Here is a 16,691-nt window from a genome sequence, read left to right on the forward strand (position 1 = left end):
GGTAAACGCGGTTTGGTATAATAATAATAATAATACTAATAATAATAATAACAATAAAATAATAATAGCGCAGTGCGGTAGTGACCTATAATAAAAAAAGACGCCCCGCTAATTTTTCCCTTGAATTTTATTTTCCTGTCAAGCGAGGCGCGTCGACGAGGAACACAGTGACATTTGCATTTTATTTAGATAAATAATGTAAAAAAAAAAAGAAAAAGACGCGCGCGATATAATGATGTATTATAAATAAACTGCGGCGGGATCGCGCACCGACGGCGATATCGTCGGCTGCCGCGGCCGCACGGCAGGATCGCGGAGTTATGTATTATTCGCATTACGACGGTGTAACGTAAGTGCGTACATATTCCCTCCTCGTCTCTCGCTTTATCGGAAAACTCATTCAAGGATCTCCGTTTGTCGATGACGTTTATCCGAGGCGATAATATGTCACGTTGACACATGTATACATAAATAGCCGAGCACTTTGTAAAGCGCGATCATCTCTCCCCGAGAGGGAGTTGCGCTGGGAATTTCTTTCGCCGACTGAAGAATCGCCGGAAAAACGTCTTCTTAATTCGCAAACATCCGACTGTGGGGGCTGTACTTGCTCTTATTCGGGCGATACGTTCTTGTTCGGTAAATATGCCGTTCATGAGCAACGCTCTCGACTGTCTAAACGCACAGCAGCGTCGGATTTTATATGGCGATTTCGAGCGGGATAGTAAATGAGGAAAGAGAGCGGAAGTTTCATGTTTTCATGATCATATTAATATAATATAAATGTTGCGCAAGATTTGTGCATCTCTCGTGGGCGGCCATGTTCCGTTCCGCGGAGTCGATAATATTCCGGATCTGAAAAATTGCGTGCAGTATCGAGAGGTTGAGAGAAAAAAATCCTTTAATAGATGATTCATTAGGGATTGTTTTTTCTTCCTTTTTCGCAAAATAAATATAGAGCCTCCGGTCTGAGAGGATTAATAAAAAGATCCAACACGATGCTTTCCTCTTAGAAAAATATCCATAAAAAGGCGACAGTGCTCGCCGTGAACGGGTGAAATAACAGGATGCCGATGGCAAAGAGGGATCGCCTATGTGCACGTACAAAACAGAGTGGGAGGCGTCTAAAAATAGTTCGAACTCTGGGTCACGAAGTCGAGATCATTTGGGACGATCTAGTCCGCGATACTCCGCGGGAAATGGGCGTTTTCCTTCCTGCAAGAGACGCACGTGACGACGCATACGGGCCATTGAGCACGCGGACGATTATGAACGAAAGCCGCAAAACTACGATCGATCGGAGCGCAACGCCGGGATTTTTCATTTCATCATAAGTCAACTCGAATTAATGAATTCCCGCCGTTGTTCACGTAGGTGTTGTTCCGTAACTCGAGAGAGGATTATTCGCGTTCGTGTTTCCTCTGATTCAGTTGTACAATTTAACACTAATTCCGTGATATTATGCTTTTACTTTTTTAAGAGAGCTCATTAAAAAAGTCGTTGCGTCGCAATGTCGGAATGGAAATTCCCGGAGTGGAAGGAGAATCGAAGGGCCAATAGTCGTTCGTTCAAATTAATTATTAATTAATAATTATTTTCGGTGCCAACTGTAGCCTTTTCATGGTTCTAACCATAAAAACAGTAGCAATAATATGCATGTAAGGTTATTATCGGTAACACTGTATTGTCATTTACTGGGAAATTGATTTTCCCGACAATAATTTTTCCACTATGATGATTGTTATTATATCGTTACAAATACCAAACATTTTCCTCTCCGGGTTATTCCGGTCGTATTTATTTTCGCACGCTTAATCACATCAGTTTAACGTAATTTCGTTTCGTCGTTTCGCGTTTGATCGATTCATTCGACCGATCTATTGGAGCGAAGGAGCGAAGGACCTATTCGAGAACCCGGATCTAATTTGAGAGCACTCGTATAAAAATTGATGAAAACGTACGCACGATAAACTGATATGCTTCGCTGCTTTTTTCCCCGCGGAAACGGAATAATTTCGGAAAACGATAAAAAATTCAGCGGCGATGCGAGTCTGTACAGGCGGGCGATCGACTTTTCGACGGTGATTTCGCACTCAAGGGGAAATCACGGGGTTAGAAAGAAGATCACTGGCCTCTGTCGTTGCCGCACGCGAAAACCCAAGTAGAAATTGAACCAGTTTCTAGCCGATAACTTGCCAGTAATTCTCTAACTAGCTAGTTTCTAATCAGTTTCACCGGCAAAATCAAGTGGAAGACTTTTGCTTCGACGATAACTGAATGGTAAAACTAGCCAGTTCCTAATAAGACTAAACATTTCATTTGTTTACTTTTTCATTTATTTATTATTTTGCCGAGTTTCTGGCCGAGAAACATTAGTCATAATTTTCCAAGTTTTCGCTGGAAACTAAAACTGTCCAGTATTAACTTATTATTTTCTTGGAATAGTTTATAATATACAGTATTTTTTGGACAGTTTCTGAACAGTTACTGGTCCAATTAATTCAAGCCAGTAAAAACTGTCCAATTTCTGCCTCTAGTGACTAGTTTTTCCCTAACATTTACTGGGGAACGTGTGACGACCTGCTGTAATTTGGCACGATGGCTGCAGCACGTTTAAGCGCGAATAATTCGCTATCGCGCACCCTCGGCTCACCACGGCGGATTCCTCGCGGGGCAACCACGAAGGAGAGCGGAAGCTCGTGCGCTCGCCGAAGCGGAAGGTAGCGCGCGCGCACGAATTTGCTTAGTCGTGTTTACAGTCGGAGAAACCGCAGCGAAATCGTCGTCGGGGCACAGTTTCGCGGTCGTTCCGGCCGATCACGACTCGGCGTTTCGGCCGACTAAGTCGAGCGCAAAGTGCATTCTATATGCTTCTGGCCCGAGTGCACTCGCCCGCTCGAGATCCGATATATTTGCCGTTGCACTTTGTAGAAGACGTAACTGCATTTTGGCAGCCCCGGCTCTCGCATAATGTTAGCCCGGATCGAACCGCACTCCGCGTAAATATAATGCATCATGCACGCATGCACACGCGCGCTCACGGTTGCTCGGCGCGGGCCAATTATTTCGGCGGACCGTAACGTCGTTTTAATCGCGTAGCGACGGAATCGGAAAAATGCCGGCTCCATTCGCGACTCCGCGTTAACGTCATGCTGCCCCTTTCGTTTTTCCTTCCCTTTTCCGTTCCTCCCGGTTGTTCTGGACATACGACGATCTGTAGCCCTGGAATTTTCCAAGTCGCCGCGGGAGCAGGAAAAGAAAACAAGAAATTAATAATAATGCTATAGAAATTAATAACAATAATAATAATAATAGGAAATTTCTTGGGATTTAATTGGGGTCTAGTCTGATTTTCCTAAAACAAGTGTGGATCTTAATTAGGAAATATACCGCAGGTTATGCCTAGACAGAGAAAGAGATTTCTTTGGATTTGATCATATTTCTTTAATAGGAATATATTTGTCTTTTTGAATGGAGCAAACAAACGAATATTTGATCCAACACGTAGGATTGTTTGGTTTCTCAAACGAGATAAATATATCTTTGCGTTAAAATATTTCTTTTAAGCTTAGTCTATAATATGCTCTTTGTGTCTTGTTTCTTGCTCTCTATCTTTCTCCGGTAAAAACTTCTATTTACTTATGGAAAAGAGATAGAGAGCAAAAACACAAAGACACAAAGAGCACATTGTAGATCAAGCTTTATATTTTCATCTAAATATTACAATGGTAGTCAGTAATAAATTATTTGAAGGAAGCAACAGTATGTTAGAAAAATATTAAGTAACTTCTTTTTATATCAGTGGAACTTTTATATTAGTAGAACCATATTTCATATATGATGAAATACATTTTTCTTCTATTGAAAATCAAATATTATTTCCTCCATAATAATATTATTTTTCCTATCAAATAACGTGGTTTATTCTAGTGAAACGATAACATTTTCATTCGAACAAAATGATATTTGATATCATGTTTATATTAAACAAACCCAAGTGAAACAAACACATAATACCAAATCCAAAGAAACTTTTTTCTCTGTGCAGAAGTGTAATGTTTCAGGCATACGATTCGAAGTAAGAAATATAAACAGTTCCTATTTAGTCACCTCCAGCGTTTTCTTATAAATTTGTTCTGGCTTCCATTTTACTATACTATACTATACTAGAATTGAATAAAATATACGAAACTCTCTAAGTATTTACATTCTACAAATGTACTGAAAAAAGTACTTAAAAATTTATTTGTGGGACATAAGATTTATGTGGACATTTTATTATTATGGACATTACAATAAGGATTACTTCTGTGAAATTCATAAAAGACGTATAACTGCATTTCTCTTATGTGAAATAAATCTTATATCCCACAAATACATTTTTAAGTACTTTTTTTAGTGCACACATATATACTCGCAATATGCGCTATTAAGCATATTAAGCAAAAATGTAACCCTGTTTATTAACCTCCTGATCTGATATTCGGTCAAACTGTCATTCGACTCTGGTGATAATAGTCACGCAGCTAATCAATATCGCGGGAAAGAGGCTTTATTCCATATTTGAGATAATAATGGAACTTCCAAATAGTACGATAGCAGGATAACCAATCTTATAGTAATTTTGCCTATTTAATCTATATCGGAATTTTATATAATCGGAATCTATGCTGTACAAAGGAAAATCTGGGAAAATTTCTATGCGGAGCGTTTTGCAATCGAGTCGTTCGCGTATTTCCGATACTTGGTGCATTGTTTACCTTGTTTCCGATACAAAGCGATTATTCCTGTGATGATTTTATAGTAATTACATTGCGTAGTAATCACAGTCATCATATTTTACGCCTCGGAGTAATGTGTCGCATCGAATCTTTGCGCGATCCGCAAATGTTGCCAAGCTCGATCGGAGGAGAATCCCCGAAAGATGCCTCGCATTTTTGGTGAAGTACACCACCTCTCTCAACCCCTTGGAAGAATTTCACTTCTCTCGCGGTTCCCACTTTCATCGGGATGCTATGCACAATGTTCCTTTTTTTTCTTTTTCTTCTCGCCCGTACGAAGACAATCGATTCTCGTTGTCACCTCGAAGGAAGGAGAAGGACCGGAAGTTCAGAGGCGACGCGCATTATCGGAATAGCAGCTCACAGACTTGCCCGCTAGACAGCCTCCTCTTCCTTCATCGGCGCGACTCGAGTGTCTTTTCTGTCTCATTTTCCCATTATCCGTATTCTCATTTATCCATCGTGCCATTTGAGCCCAGCTCAAACTACCGACGCCGCCGGTGCTTTGTGCCTGTGCCACCTCCGCTTATCGATCGAGGCAACTCCGAATAATGATCGCTTTAGGAAACATTCGAACGAACTTTGCAACTTTTTGAAATATTAGTCCCCGTCAAACGGCCGCTTTCCGCACATCGATCCGCCACGAGGATCGTTTGACGCTCTCTTCATTTTTTCACTCATCGATTTTACTGTCCGGCAATATATAATTCGCTTTTATCACGGCCTCGCCCCGCAGCACCGATGCGGCTTTAAACATACTATTGTCCGGATATTTTTATTTCGCTTGTATTTATACACGAACACGTTTGAAACGAAGTGTCAGAGGGCCCCACCCCGCCCCCTTCCCAATGGCAATAATTTTCAAATAAACGATAATAATTCCCACACGTTCTTCACGAGTAACGTACCTCGCAACTGTTAACTTCATCTCTCGTACTCTTTGATGTCACCGGCTGCGTTTTCTCCTCGGACCTTCGTGCGGATGATCAAGTTGCTCCCGCGAAAAGCATGTCCGAAGCTGTTAATCCACGTCAAAACAACATTTAAAGAGAACACAGAAAAGGATATCGAGAGTAAAAGTAATTCCGCGCGCGAGAGAGAAAGAGAGAGAGAGAGAAAGGCGCAGCTTCATGTTTCAGCAGTCGCGGCCCTGACAGTGGTTGTCAACCCTCTCGCGCGAAGCGTCGACCTACTTCGCACGTAAAGTCCCTTCAAGTGTCAAGCAACGAAATTTCGTCACATCGTTTGGCCGAGATGTGGCTTCGACAAAGGTCAATTGGCGCACCAGGAGCGCCTGTGCACGCACATCTCCTAATGAAGTTTCGCCTTGGCCTTTCGACCGCTTCTCAACTTCCGCGTGACTTGTAAGTTATCTCTGAAATTTCTCTAACCCGATCGGCGTGTGATTTGATTTTTGATGTTTCAGCGCATGAAAGCACGAAGAGAGACGATCGAAATTTTTAGTTCCCCATTCGATCTGTCGCTATAATTCGTGTCATCCGCCGCGATAAATGAAACGGAGCAGACAAGGATCTATCATCCGGTGGATGATGAGACACACTACACAGAGAAAAAGGGTTCAAATTGTTGCGGGGAAAAAATAATTTTGCTGTTGTAGCAAAACATCGTTGCGACAGCAATAAAATTTAGTCGGCATAGCCAAGTTATTTCGCTATCCATGTATACAGCAAATAGCAATTAATACTCTTAACAAATCTTTCTGCTACCCAAAGAAATTTCTTTTGTTGTCACTATATTAACAAACAATTTGCTATTCTAGCAACATTTTTTTTCTATGCATAACCGCGTGTGAAACACGCCAAAACCAATAGCTGCAGCTGCAGAGAAGCTTCATTTTTGAATTCCATGTTGCGCTTCGAACATGTCGTCTCAGATCGTAATTGCAAAACGCTGCCGCTTTCCTCGCGCACGAACGGTTTGTGTTAATTGCGCTGGACTTTTCTTAATGAAATTTCCGAAGTCTCCGCGAAATAAAAATTCCGCGATCGACGCGCAGTTTAAAACTGCATTCCGGTTAAAGCGGCAGAAACTTCCTTATTTCGAGCTGCTTCTATCTCCTCGGGCTTCTACAAAATTAGTCACTCTACGCTCTTCCGTCGGATTCCATCATCGCCCACTGGCGATTCCCCGAAATGGAGCCGCTTCTTCAATGCCACGAGAGAGCTTCCTTCCGCCAAAAGTCGATCGGTATCTCTCCGAGGCAGAATGTCGGGCCACTTCGAGACGGCAGATCGTGCTGACAGAAAAGGAAATAGTATTTCCTATTCGATTAGTTTGCTCGCGCCGGCTACCGCAGGTGAAAGACAAGAGCAGCGTTCGTAATCGAGAGACCTCGACAGTCCGCATCGAAATTTGGCTGGCATTGAACTCGTTTCGGAAAGTGGCAGCGAAAATAGCGGAAATGTGTGAGCGTGACTCAAACACCCCTATAAATTCTCCTCCCCCCTCTCTCTCTCTCTCCTTTCCTCTTTCGACATATAGTCTCCATTTTTATCGTTTCGTAAAATTAGGTACTCCACTCTCAATTTTCCAGAATCTTCGGCTTCAATTGGAATAGTTGGTGCCTCGAAGAGATCCGAAGTCGATGTTTCCTCGCAAAAATCTCAATGATCATCGTTTTAACATTAAAAGAGAATTAAGTACTTAAAAGACCGGGTAATTACAACTTGCGTGAAAATTCTGGCGAGCGGTGTCGAAACGCAGGAACGAAGAGAGAATAATAAATTGTTCAGCGAAAAGGAACAGGAAAAAGATAGACAGTGAAGAGTTCCAGTGAAGAAAAGAAATCTCCCAACTAAAACTGTGCGCTTGAGGTTTTCGGAAGATATCCGTATACTTCGAAGAAACGCTTCGATGTCGCGCTTGACGGAGCGCATATCCCGCCACGGACGCTTTACCTCCGAGATCACGGTGCTAGGATGAACTAACTAAAGACGAGCGTTTCGGCAAGAGGCGCTCAACTGACAAACATTTGTAATCTCTGTATTATGAATTTAATTGAGGCCCCGGAATTTCCGGGACGAGCCTCGGTCACGCCACTCTTACATACGGCACATTCGAAGGAGTCGGTAATTATACCGTAAGATCGCGGATCAAGCTTTCGCTCTCGGGAATTATGTTAAACGTCGCATCCGCATGAGTATTTTCCCTCGAGAGTAAGAGAGAGAGACTCTTCGCTGCTCGGACACGAAGTTAGAAATACCGGCGGCTAGAAAAACACTACGGTTAATTCCGTAGTTAGCCGAACTGTTATAGAGATTCTTGATTAACCTTGCCTCCTCTATCCACCCTTCGCCTTCTCGTTCTGTCGCTCTTTCTTAAATCACGGTGAAATGGAGCTTAATGCGACGATATCGGTTACCGTCGATGGGAAAACGCTTCTTTAAACACGTTCCCCGCCGCCGCGAATCCGTTGCAACCGGCGTCGTTAATCTCCCGCGCTATTTTCCCGCTGAACGGCATCAGATTCGCTTAATTAAGGTCTAATGATGCCCCCCGCCTATTACGAAGTCAACAAAAACGGAGCAAGACTGATCGCTTCTCTTCCTGTGAACTCTCGCAGTACGAGAATAACACCGAGCACATCTCGAGATGTAATTGATTCGGCGATAACGACAATTTGCAAAATTAGTCGACAATATTATTTCTACCAAACGTTCTCGTACCATCGCCGATTGAAATCCGTTGATTATCGGAAAACTGTTATCTTTACGGTACCTACATGTGCCCGTAGAGCGTCGACTCGCGCGTTGCAGCAGCCGGGCGACAAGAGCGCTTGTGAAATTCTATCATCGCGTGTCCAACTTACTACATACGCGGCCCGTGTGAAAATATCGCGACTTTTTACCAGAAGCAGACGCTCATTCGCCGTTACGTTAGCGCTTTTTTAGCGATTCCCGGTGTCAGCCGCGACGATAAATTTCCATTATTCTTTAAAAAGCTCCTACCAGCTTGGCCGCGTTGCCACGCGAACGCATTTACACAACGTGTTTTCGCGCAAGCGTTAAATCTGCGCTTTTTACATAACGAAATATTGATATCATTGTCGCGCGAAAGGACAGAACGACCAGAAGGATCCTTTCTTCCCTCCTCCCCCTCTCCTTCTCTCTCTCTTCCTTGTCTCCACAAATACTTGACTAATATTATACTTATGGTCTTATTGTTATTTATCATTATTTATTATTACATATACTATTGGACTTTCTTCGTTGCATATTCTTGCTCTATGAAGCTGCTGTGTATTTAGCATTTGCTCCTCATTTCTATCTTCTTTATCAATTTATTTCTTTCTTTTGATTTCTATTTAATTAATTTTAATTGTATTACGTAATTGTGTTCCAGTTAGTTTTGAAGGGTTTTTTTGCAAGAAAAACACGTTTATTTTAGAGAGATGTTACATTATATTTTCCACTGCTAGCTACAACTTTTTTCCACTTTTCTGGCAATAAGTTGATTCTGCGATAAAAGAAATGTTCGTCTTTCGAAGCAATCCATTCATCGAGCCATTTTTGTATTTCATTATATATCTTGAAGTGCTGGTCAGCAAGTGCTGCATCGATCGAAATAAGTAATAATCTGAAGGAGCACAGTCTGGTGAATGCGCGGCATGTGGTAAGGCTTCCCATTGAAATGCCGATAACGTATCTTTAACTGCTTTTATAACGTGTAGTCGAGCATTGTCATGCAACAAAATCACTTTTCTTTGAGCTGTTGTTGAACGTTTTTGGTTCAAAGCACGATTCAAATCGATTAATTGTTGTTGATAACGCCCAGCAGTGATCGGTTTTAGGAGCTCATTAAACACGGCACCTTTCATGTCCCACCAAATGCACAACGAAACCTTACTTCCATGGATTGTGTTTTGGAGTCAATGTCGACGGTTGGCCTGAATTTACCCACGTTTTTTTATGCTTAGAATTCTTATAGTATATCCATTTTTCATCGCCTGTTACAATTTGATACAAAAACTGCTTCTTTTTGTGACGAGAATGCAATGAAGTACAAATGATTAAACGATTTTGAGTAATCAATTCAGACAATTCGCGTGGAACCCATCTGTTTTCTTTTTGAATTTTTCGCAATGTATGTAAACGATCAGAAACGGTTAATTTACCAACATTTAGTAGTTTAGCTAATTCTTGAAGCGTTTGAGCTGAGTTTTCATCCAACAATGCCTGTAATTCGACATCTTCGAACTTTTTCGGTTGACCTGAACGTTCTTCGCCTTTCAAATCGAAATCACCACTTTTAAATCGTTGATACCAGTACTCACACATTTTAACTGATGGAACAGACTCAAAATAAGTTTCTGAGATAAATCGGTGAGCTTCGGCAACCGTTTTCTTCGAATTAAAGCAATAAACTAATAGATGACGAAAATGCTCTTTATCGTGTTCCATTTTCAATCGCACTACAACAGTATGGTTATGTTTACGAACAGGATCTGTGTCAAATGATTTGTAGAAATGTCCAAGCTTTGAAATGACGTACCAACTTTCAAAATGTCTTTAATAGATTTGTAACTATAGCCATCTACAGTGAGCCTTCAAAACTAACCGGAACATCTAATAAAATTTGTGTCGCTACTTAATCTTATTTACCCCACTTCTTTCTTACTTTCGTACCTTCATATATTATCTTGCAATTTATTTTGTACCTTTGCATCTTTAACTTCGCAAGTTAATTTGTAGACGATTACTTTTCTCGTCCTTAGAGGGCTTACTTTAAGATAACAATAAACGCTTCTCTCTCTCTCTCTCTGTTTCTCATTTCTTTCTTGCATGCGTGTTTTCGTTTCGGACGTTAAGCGTCTTAAAATATGCCGGCGTCCCTCCATTTTGTCGCGGTCAAATTTTAATGACGAACCTTCCTGTCGACTCACTCGAAAACTTGCATCTTTCTCTATATCTCTCTTTCCCCCTCTCTCTCTCTCTCCCTATTCTTCTCTATCAACGACGTTCCAGTGTTGATCATTCGCACGATTCGTTCGAGCGACGCGTGATCTCGTTCCGCGCTTGAAAGTGCCTGATACAGAGAGACGTAAAAATCGCGGAAATGATTTCGCTGTAACAATGTTATGCATGGGAGGACGCGCTCGCGATGCGATCTACATGCATAACGCGCACTTCGCCTGGCGCCGCGCGCCGTATGTGCAGTTCGCGATTCCCGAGGTCAACAGATCTCGCCTCCGTTCGACTGCGACACGGACCATTTTCTGTCTGTTATAACGCGACCCGGGTAATAATTTATTACAATCTAATTATACAATGATGATTACATGCGAACTCATGTTCGCGAATAAGCGCAACATTATCCACATTAGTTACGTTGAAAAAACGATTTGGTAAAAAATATCAAAATTTGTTTGCTATATGTCTACGAAATGTTTGAAATTACTGTAACCAAAAAATTTAGCTCCGTATATTGTACTGCAGTTCCGTGTATTATATATGCTGTATGTATTGAACATAATGTATGTGCACGGTAAGAAATATTTTGCATTTATAGTCAAAATCGTTCTTTGTTAGCATTTTTGTGTTAAACTTTTAACATACCTGCGTGCTAATTTAACATATTGCGCTTATGTTATCTCAATATATTTAGTATTGAATCGATATTCAACATATATAACTATTAAAATAATATATTTTATATTTCAGTATCAATTAACATATTATGCATATCACTTTTGTGTTAATTTTAATAACACAATATTTCTGTTACTTTTCTATTTTCATTCACCTTGTGTTAAATTAACATAAAAATTTATATGGACTTGTTTGGGACATGTGAAATGTATTAAGTTTAACACAAAAATTTTCACTGCGTAGAGAACTATAGTATACGGAATACGGAACGAAAATTTTTGCTTGCAGTAATCAAACATTTTGGAGGCATATGTATCAATCAATATTTTTCTTTCAGTAAAGGGAGAAAAGGAAATTAATTCGCTTCAAATTTCACACAACTCGTTTCTGCCTCTTTTTCTCTCTCTCTCTCTCCCAATTTTCTAAAATTTCACGACGCATGACGTATAATTCTCTCGCCGAGAATGTTCTTTAAAAATAATGTGTAAGGTCGGGCAGGTCAAGAGATTGCCAACTGAATTAATTAAATATTACCGTTGACAGATCGCGATCCAATCTCGATCCGCGAAACGACTCAGTTGATTGACCTCGAAGCTAAATTTACTCGACGATCGCAACTAAACAGGCGCGTACCTAGTTACCAGACTATCGATATATTTTGGCTCGCTCGGTTATTAGGCTGCCTGCCCAGTAGATTTAGATATGTGGATACATAGTGTACGAACGGTCTTCGCTAAAATCTTCGTACTAAATAACCGGACGAGACAGCTTCGATATCGTCCACTTCGACGAAGAGGACCTGGATGGCCGAGTAATCGGGAGATCGAAGAGAGGTCACTCGATCATTAAGTCCAGCGCGTTATTCCATAAGTTTTTCACAACCGGAAGCGAGTCCCCGGGTTTGCCCCGAGAACTCGGGCTCGGGCGAAATAATACAATTGCTGGGAATTTGCTAAGCTAAGCTGATCCGTGTTTCGGCCATTCGATGGCGATTAAGTTCAAAATTGCGAAGTCCGCGTGCCAAGAAATTCGCAGCTACGTTCGCTAACGTCGTCGCTGATTTTGCAATGTGTAATAATTATACGAACTCATCCTCGGCTGAGAGAGAGAGAGAGAGAGAGAGACAGGGTGAAGGAGGACGACCGAGTTTTCTCTTTTGTGTCCGTTTCGTGCCGCATCGCTAATCAGAAAACGGATGCGGCAGCCACTGGCGGCGGAGTTTAGCCGATGAATCAAAACGCAGTTTGCGCTGGTGGGTTATGTATGCGCGCGAGGCTCGCGGAGTATGTAAAGAAGTTGGCTGGCGTCGGACATAGTAGTTCGAACAAACTATGTATTGATAGCGCGCGTACCTCACTGCCGGCGACACGTGTCGGTGGCGTTGCGAGCCATGTAAATGTATCATTAGAGCGCGAAATAAACGCATACCGTATCTATCGGCCAGCTCGCGCCGATCGCGAGCAATTGGCAAAGGGACGGTGCGTCTCCCTTCCTTCCTCCCATTCAATTAACGCGAAGAGCCCCCGGAAGGATCGTGAGCTACAAATTAACCTGCCGCAACCGCGACCGCGGCGTGATTTACCGTGACGAAAGTCGAACGGCGGTGCCGCTCCGGCCAAAAAGGACGGCCGAGTGAATCCCTTCCGACTGTGAAAATATCATTGGAGATGTGTCAATCCGATTGACTTCTTTTTTTTTCCTGTATCAAAAGCCAATATTATCCTGCGAACGCGCTTGCATTTGTGCAGAGGAGCCGATATATTGTTTTATAAGTGTTCTGCATAATATGAAAATTATTTTTATATGCAGATACTTTTCACTTTATATATTTTCATGAAACACTGTGCAGAGGTACTTCGAAAGTACGAGAAATTTCAGATGCAGTTCGACGAAATCCGAGTTTCTTTATAACATGTCCGTCTGTAACTATCCGTTACTCCGAAAAAGCCGGAACTCCGTCAGACTGCGGTACGAGGTAGTACTGATAGCGCTATTCCACGTATTTCGGTGAGACATTACATAGGTAGTCATAAAGTATGAGGAATTCAATGTGCAGTTCTCTCGAAAAATCCCGAGTCCGCTTATAAGATATGCCCGTCCTGCAACTATCCGTTATTACTGAAGAATCGAGTAGAAAAAGCCGGAGCTCCGTCAGCCCTTGATATACGTTGATAACGTATCATTCCACATATTTCTCTGTGAAATATTTTATGTATATAATTTCCAAAGTACGGGAATTTCAACATGTAATTCGGCAAAACCCGTTCATAAGCTACGTCCGTCTGCAACTATCCGCCACTGCTGGGAAGCCGCGTAGAAAAAGCCGGAGCTCCGTCAGGCTTTGGTGTACATCGAAAATATATTATTTCATGTTTTCGCGAAATATAAATATTTTTTAAGCATTAAAAATTCCATATGCAACTCGAAAAATCTCAAGCCCGTTTATAACGTATGTCCGTCCGCAACTGTCCATCACTACTGAAGAATCGGATAAAAAAGCCGAAGTCTGCCCTTGATATGCGTTGATAACATTAACATATAATAACGTTAACGTGTAAAAATAATAATGATAACGTCTTATTCTATATATTTCTATGCGAAATATTCTATAATTTCCAAAGTACAAGAAATCCAATAAAATAATTCGACAAAACCTCGTTCATAAGCTACATTTGCAAAACCATCCATCATTATTGAAGAATCAAGTAGAAAAAGCCGGAATTCCGCTCGGTATGCGTTAATAGTGTCTCATTCCATATATTTCTCTGCGAAATATATATTCTACATGTATAATTTCTGAAATAAAAGAAATTCAACATATAGTTCAACAAAACCCGTTTATAAGCTATGTCCGCCTTGCTATTATCCGTTACTACTAAACAGCCGAGTACAAAATGCCGGAGCTCCGCCAGATCTTGGTACACGCCAAAAGTGCTATTTTATACGTTTCCGTGAGACGTAACATAAATATTCCGAAAATATTATGAATTCCACACACAACTCGAAAAATCCTGAGCCCATTTATAACGTTCGCCTGCAACTATCCGTCATTCCTGGAAAATCAAATAGAAAAAGCCGATGCTCCGTTAACCCCCGCTCCGGTACACTGATAGCGTTATTTCACATATTTCCATAGGACACTACAGAGACATTCTTAAAGTATGAAGAATTCAACATGCAGCTCGTAAAATCTCGAGTCCGTTTATAAGGTATGTTTGTCCTACATCTATCACTACTGGGGAGCCGAGTAAGAAAATCCGGAGCTCCGTCAGTCGCCGGTGTACCTTGATAACATTATTTCGCATATCTCCGTGGGACATTACACAGATACTCTTAAAGTATGAGCAATTCAATACGCACCTCGAAATATCCCGAGTCTGTTTATAACGCACGTCCGCCTGCAACTATCCGTCACTACTGAAGAGGCGAGAGAGTAGAAAAAACTCCGGAGCTCCGTCAGCCCTGATAACGGTATTATTTCCGTGGAATATTCCACAAGTATATATCTTCAAAGTATGAGAAATTCAACATGTGCTTCGAAAAGTCCCGAATATTGTTATCTGTCTCGAATAACGACTATTCGTCACTACCGAAGAGTACCAAGTGGAAAAGGACGGAGCTCCGTCAGGCCTGGTAAGATTGAGATATCGCGAGTATCGCAATGGCTGAGCGATAACGTAATGAAATTCGCCAATTTGTCTGGAGACTACACCTCCGGAAGAGGATTCTTTTCGAGCCGGACGCGACTCGATGAAATTTATTAATCCAACGGCCAGCGTGCATTCCGTCGGGAGATCGCCGCGCGACAAGGTCACTCGGGCGGACGCGTGCGCGCGCCCGCGCCTGTGTTCAAATGATAGAAAGCTCCTTATCCCTTTTAATAGCGCTTAAGCGGCGCAACAACAACGCGTTGCTCCCTTTGAAGTTCACCGCAATATGTCGCAGACAGCTTTATTACCCTGATCTTACTTTATTATGCAGGCCTTGCGCCGGACCAGCGCGGTTTGGCGCGAGGACGACGCGGTGCGGATAGCTTTTGCATAAAATGAGAAACGACCGTCGGTATTTAAAGTTGAAGGCACTCCGGAGATTTCGGCATGAAACCGCCCGCGAGATTGTGATTTAGAGCTCAAGACAGAGAGATTTGGGAATTTTTTACTCGGACATATTTCTCCGGAGTGTTCTCCTGGAAACGCGTGTGACAGTAGTAAAACGGTGTCGCCGCTTCTGAGAGAAAAATGCGATTAAATTTATAAATTGATAGATGCTATTTGTCATCTGTTATAATCTGTTATCTATTATAACAGTTTAATAATAATAATAATAATAATAATAATAATAATCATCATCTTCATTAACGGGAAGTATTCTTTAATACATATAATTAAATATTAATATAAAATAAATAGGTAGTGAAAAAAAAGGCTTACAAAATTATTAATATATAAATAATTATTAATATATAAATAATGATGGTAATATAATGAAAACTAAAGGCACGCAGAATAAAGTATTTAAACGTTGTCAGAAATTACTGTGAGAAAAGTCAATAGAACAAATCAGAGAACAAGTTAGCTGTTAAAACATAATCTGTCCATATAGGAATTTAAACCGTATAAAATTCGATGAGATGTTCAGTATGAAAAAGAAGACAGTATCTTAAAGAGAGAGAGAGAGAGAGAGAGAGAAAAAGGGAGAAAGGTCTCTCAGTGGAACGTTCAGTTTTAGCAATTCTAATATGTGTGGACAGTCAATATTACAATTTAAAAGATTGAATATGTAAAGTGAAGGTCGATCATTGTTCTCCTCTGTTGCAGAAGTAATTATTATTCATTTTATTAACGGGAGATTATCCTTTTGAAACATAATATTGAAAAGTAAGATGCAAAAGCAAAAAATATGCAAATATATAAATTATGAAAACGCAAAGAAAAATATTTACAAATGTGAAAAAATTGGCCTATAGTCATGACATTATGCAATATTGCCATGTATTATAATTTATTATCTATTAGGTTGGTGCGTATGAAATGTCGCATTCTCTTTACATGCGGACGTTTTCCTCCCTGTTTTCGTTATACTTTTGTATTTGGCATAACCTCATTCATACTCGTATTGTCCATTGCCAGAGACTCATTTCAACAAAATAGGTTTTCTCGAAGGTCTTCCCTTTTTTATTTCTTTTGAGTTTATTACCGATATGAATTCTGCCGACATTCGCGTCATTTTCTTATATGAGTACAAACTTGGTAATAGTGCTGCAAAAGCTGCACGCAACATAAACCAAGCGTTTGGGGAGAATACG

The 16,691-nt window shown here is 41.0% G+C and overlaps 1 protein-coding gene across 5 annotated transcripts in view; it reads right to left on the reverse strand.

Annotated features, from left to right (window-relative positions):
* The window catches only part of LOC106749620 (muscle calcium channel subunit alpha-1), a 104,509-nt gene that overhangs the window by 84,660 nt on the left and 3,158 nt on the right, over positions 1–16,691 (reverse strand). The window contains exon 2 of one of the 5 annotated variants that reach the window (XM_014629269.1): positions 5,687–5,796. The exons of the other annotated variants lie outside the window; for them this stretch is intronic. The gene's annotated coding sequence lies outside the window, so the exon portion shown is untranslated. The remainder of the gene's footprint in view (positions 1–5,686; positions 5,797–16,691) is intronic. 5 annotated transcript variants of the gene reach the window in all.

This window comes from Dinoponera quadriceps, unplaced genomic scaffold (assembly GCF_001313825.1).
Source record: "Dinoponera quadriceps isolate SergipeBrazil2010 unplaced genomic scaffold, ASM131382v1 scaffold3595, whole genome shotgun sequence".
Lineage (NCBI taxonomy): Eukaryota > Metazoa > Arthropoda > Insecta > Hymenoptera > Formicidae > Dinoponera > Dinoponera quadriceps.